General features: G+C 43.2%; 1 pseudogene; it reads right to left on the minus strand.

Annotated features, from left to right (window-relative positions):
- Nucleotides 1-804: 804 nt before the first annotated feature.
- The window catches only part of LOC101648297, a 15,063-nt pseudogene continuing 10,189 nt past the window's right edge, over nucleotides 805-5,678 (minus strand).

Genomic DNA, 5,678 nt, shown 5'->3' on the forward strand with positions numbered 1-5,678 from the left:
CACCATTACATAGTGCCAATAACGGAGAATCATGGCCAGCCAAGTAGACACCCAGCCTTAGCTATTATATGAAGAATAATTATTTCAGATAACTATTTTGGTAGAGGAAGTGAAATTGGGAAAGGGTTCTTTCTTCTTCTTCTTCTTCTTCTTCTTCTTCTGCTTCTGCTTCTTCTGCTGCTGCTGCTTCTGCTTCTCCCTGCTGGCCCAGATCCTGTATCTGACACTTGGGCCTTAGACCCACTCCACAGTCTGATAGCCCTGGTGACCTGCCATATTGCATGCTATTATATCTACTTGACTCTGCCTTCAACAGCCTGTGGTCTTACTACAACCTGCTTCATTCTCCTAACTACTGGTTTATCTCTGGTTTCCTGGTTTCCCAGCCTCAGAACCTTCATGAGTTTGGAGTGGGGTCCAGCTTAGCAGATGACCCACGGACTTGAGCTGGACTGGGTCTACCATGCTGTGGCTATGGTGGCTGCTTTCTTAGTATACATTTTTATTCTTCAGATATAAATGTCACTGATTTCATTTCTTTAGAAAACCCAACCTAACACAACCCATAACAAGATAGGTTGACAGAGTGGCTCCAATAATGGCCTCAAACATCACAATTGTGAGAATGGTGCACAGCAAGGCGGTGTTTTTTTCTGTTGTATATGCGGTCCTTTTGAGGCAGAATTGACTTGATGGGGCCTAACTACAGTATAGGTCTCTTTTGGTTTCTTGTCCTAGTGTTTTGTCTTTTTCTTCTCATAATTAGGTCTTTTGTGTCTCTGGTTAGATTTATTCCTAAATATTTCAATTTTGCGTGCTCGTTTCAAATGGCATTCCCCTGCCTATTTCTTTCTCTAAGTTGTCTTTGTTAATGTTAAGGAATCTGACCTGGGTCTCAGGCTACAGTGGGAAAGGAGGAATCCGAGCTATGCAGGAATCTTAAGGGTCCCTGGCTGGAGGCAGCTTGTACATGGCAGACCTCTTGCTTTTAGTAACCTCTGATCCCTCTTCATGCTCAGGTAGTGGGGGTAGGGCTGAGGTAGGTGAACATTCTCGCTCTCATGTGGTGGAATCCCAGGCACAGCAGATGGGGTACAGCAGGGTGTTCTCACTGAACTAGACCAAGTCCACGCACCAGTCAAGCAGCTTGATGACGTACATGTTGGATCGCTGAGGCCCACCCTTGGCCAGCCCCTCATCTATCCCCTCCTCTTTTTGTACCCCTGGTGAAGGATGCAGGTGGATGGCTGTTTGCCAGTGGCTGTGACGAAGCAGTCCTTACTGTGGGTGTCTCAGGGTTTCTGCCCAACTTCCTCATCTGATTGTTCCCTGTCCATGGGCTCTTCTCCAGCACACAATGCTGAACAGCATACAGTTCTTTCCAGGCCTTGGCCAACTCCAACTCCGATTTCTCCACTTTTACTTTCACCAAGAACAAAAAAGCAATCTTAAATCTAGAATGTTATAGGTAAGAAATACCATAAAAGAGATCTTCATCTCACCGACATTAAGTCCATTCAGAGAAATAGTGATCCTATATAGGGTTTATGGGGCTGTAAATCTTTTGGGGAGCACCTATCCTAATCTTTCTTCTGAGAGTAGCTAGAGAGGTTTAACTACCATCTTAGATGTTAGAATTTCAATACTCAATCACGGCGCTCTAATCTAGTCTTTTGTCCAATGTAGTGATTTCCTTCTGTGTAGTATACAAACATAGGATTTGACAATTCATTTTCTAGCCTTTACTTCAACACCTGCAGTGGCTGAACACCTACTGCTTCAAGAAATATCCCACACCTTTGTTCTCAACTCTAATCATCATCAGATAATTTTTCTTTCTTGAGCCCAAATTCAGGCTTCTCTATGTTCCACTCATTAATTCTATCTCCAAATTTCAACGCAAGACAGAACATGTCTCATTTAAAAACTATTCTATATGATGCTGGCCGTTGGCCTTTCATAACTAGCTTGTATCAGCTTGAGGAACTTACCTTCTAATCCTATGTTCATGAGTGTCTTGATTAGGAATGGGTGTTGGATGTTGTCAAATGTTTTTCCTGCATCTATGGATATTATCATATGACTTTTATCTTTTTTCTTCTCGATATGGTGTATAATATTGATGGATTTTTGGATGTTAAACCACCCCTGCTTCCCTGGTATGAATCCTACCTGGTCGTGGTAGATGATATGTTTTATATACTTTTGTATTCTATTGGCCAATATTTTGTTAAGGATTTTTGCATCTATGTTCATTAAAGATATTGGTCTTTAATTCTCTATACCTGTGGGGTCTTTCCCCTGTTTGGGTATCAAAGTAATGCTGGCTTTGTAAAATGAGTTTGGGAGTTTGCCGTCCTCTTCTATGCTATGGAATACTTTGTGGAGGATCGGTGTCAGCTCTTCCCTGAATGCTTGGTAGAATTCTGCTGTGAAGCCATCTGGCCCTTGGGCTTTTTTTTTGTTAGTAGGTTCTTGATGACCTTCTCTATTTTTTCTTTAGCTATGGGTTTGTTGAGGATCTTGATCTCTGTCTGAGATAACATAGGGAGAGACTGTTTTTCCAAATATTTATCTATGTCTTCCATGTTTCTGAATTCATTAGAACACAGACCTTCATAGTATTTTGTGATTATCCTTTTAATCTCATTGGAGTCTGTTGCTATTGCCCGTTTCAACCCTGATCCTGGCTATTGATGTTTCCTCCTTTCTGTCCTTGGTAAGCTTTGCCAGAGGACTGTCAATTTTGTTAATTCTTTCGTAGAACCAGCTTTTAGCTGCATTAATCTTTTTTATTGTTCTCTTTTCTTCCCACTGGTTTAACTCTGCCCTGATTTTTATTATTTCTTTTCTCTTGCTATTGGAGGGGTGGTTCTGCTGACTCTGTTCTAGTTGTTGGAGATTTTCTGTTAATGTATCTGTCAAACACCTCTCTTCTTTTTTATATGAGCATTTAATGATATCTATCTACCTCAGATAACTGCCTTCGCAGTGTCCCATAAGTTTTGATATGTTGTATTCTTGTTCTCATTGCTTTCTAGAAACTTCCTAATATCCTCTCTAATCTGGGCCTGAACCCATTCATGTCGCAGGAGATTGTTGTTCATCCTCCAATTGGTTGCCCTTTCTTTCCTGGACATCCTCTTATTAATCTCCAGCTTTATGGCACGGTGATCTGAGAAAGATGTCTGGGCAATATCTATGTGTTTGAATTTACTCAGGCTGAACTTGTGTCCCAGCATGTGGTCTATTCTTGAAAAAGATCCCTGTGTATATGAAAAGAATGTGAAATCCTTTGCATTTGGATGGAAAGCTCTATAAATGTCTATCAGGCCCTGTTGCCTAATTTCATTGTTTAGCTCTGTGGCCTCTTTGCTGAGCATCTTTCCCAGTGATCTGTCTTTCTCTGATAGCAGAGTGTTAAGTCACCTACTATGATTATTGAGTCTGTGATTTCTTTTTTCATCTTTTAATAGTTTGATGAAATTCGCCGCACCAATATTAGGAGTGTAAATATTCAATATGCTAAGTGCTTCTTGGTTTACTGAACCTTTGGGCATTATGTAGTGTCTCTCTTTGTCTCCTTTTATGGTTTGGATCTTGAAATCCATTTTGTCGGAGATTAAGATAGCTACCCCTGCCTTTTTTAAGTTACAATTCGATTGGTAAACTTTCTGCCAACCCTTTATTCTTAGCGTATTCTTGTCTGTGCATTTAAGATGTGTCTCTTTTGCAGGCAACAGTCACAGACCTAGAAGTTAAACTCCAAACCATCATGACCATCAAGGAGGGAATTGGGACTAACCTCAGAGCACTGGCCCAGGGGACTCATAGGCTCACTGCAATAGGGAAGGGTACACACCTGTGCACCTCAAAAGAGGGCGACAAGACAACCCACAGACTAGGAGAAGATTTTTAATAATGACACATCGGACAAAGGACTCATTACTAAAATCTACAACACCCTCATGGCCCGAAAAAAGAGGAAAACAGTTAACCCCCTAAGGAAGTGGGCAAAAGAAATGAATAGAGCTTTCACTAGGGAGGAGACCCTGATGGCCAATAAGCATAAGAGAAAGTGTTGCAGGTCATTAGCCATAAGAGAAATTCAAATCAAAACAACCATGAGATTCCACCTAACACCCCTGAGGCTAGCCCAAATCAGCAAATCAGAGAGCAACAAGTGTTGGAGGGGCTGTGGTGGAGTAGGAACCCTCTTTCACTACTGGTGGTCTTGTAGATTTGTACAGCCACTGTGGAAAGCAATCTGGAGATACTTAAAGAAAATGGAAATTGATCTACCTTATGATCCAGCCATCCCTCTCCTGGGTATATACCCGGTAGAAGCAACAAATAACACATGACCAGTCATCTGCGCTCCGATGTTTATTGCAGCACAATTCACAATTGCAAAGACTTGGAAACAGCCTAAGTTTCCATCGATAGATGAGTGGATTAGTAAACTTTGGCACATACACACAATGGAGTACTATGCAGCACTGAAAGGCACAGATGATCACGTGAAACATGTCATTTTATGGGAAGAGCTGGAAGGATTCATGTTAAGTGAGGTAAGCCAAACTCAAAAGGACAGGTATAACATGAGTTCCCTGAGGTAAGTACAATCAGCATGCCAGGAATAGAAGAATAAACACCTATCTCGCAATAAATGGGTAGAAACATAGATAGTTGGAGGGAGGGCAGGGCACACCTAGGGAGGTACATGAGAGTCCAACATAAAGAAGGGGAAGGGGGGCTGGTGGAGAGAGATGTGGGGTGGGGAGAAACTGAGTTGATGGCACTGGAGAACAGGGCACTAACCCATCCAGGGGGAGAGTATTGGTTGTGTCCTCACAGAATTTGAACATGCATACAGACCCCACCATGGCACGCCAAACCAGGAGGGCAATGTAACGTGTGGAGGAATCCACAAAAAGACTGGACCATATGCCGGCCCTAACCAGAATTAGCCCGACCCCCACCATGGAAGGGAGCACCACAGAAAATGGAAATAGATCGTGTGGTGTGAGAAAGGAACTGACCTACCACACCACACCCAGAAGGAAGCTGAAGCAAAGGAAGGAGGAAGACAGAGTGGAGCACACCTGGGCCCACCAAGCTCAGAGGACGAAAGCCCGGCTCAGAGGGCCCAATGTACAGAGAGGACCATACAGCCGGCCCCACGGCGAGATGCGACATCCTGCACTGACCCATGGCCCTACGTGGAACAGCTACAGAGACACAGTGTGGGATGTGCGACTGAGCTGACCCCACCACACTGAGGCAAAACACTGGGGGCGTGCAATGGAGTGGCGGGGGAAGCAGAGCAAGGAGGTCCCAAGGGAGTATAAAGGATGGACTTTGGGGCCAGGACGTGGCACCACATCAGACTCCTCCAGAAAGCACTCCTAAAGGTCAACAAACAGACCTTGAACTACTAAGAGGCCTTTTTTTCTTTTTGTTTTGTTTTTTCTTTCTTTCTCTTCTTTTAAATTTTGTATGTCAGCGGCCTTTTTGTTTGTTAGCTTGTCAGTGTTGCTGCCGCTGTCGCCATGTTCTTATGTGCCACTATGATGCTGTCAAAGCCATCACCAATTTTATGCACATATTAATATATCTGCAGGTTCGCTTGGATAAGATAGGCTGGACAAACAATGTGAGAAGAAAATAACAGGACC

This window comes from Echinops telfairi, unplaced genomic scaffold (genome assembly GCF_000313985.2).
Source record: "Echinops telfairi isolate 266 unplaced genomic scaffold, ASM31398v2 ScPeMD7_6080;HRSCAF=6971, whole genome shotgun sequence".
Lineage (NCBI taxonomy): Eukaryota > Metazoa > Chordata > Mammalia > Afrosoricida > Tenrecidae > Echinops > Echinops telfairi.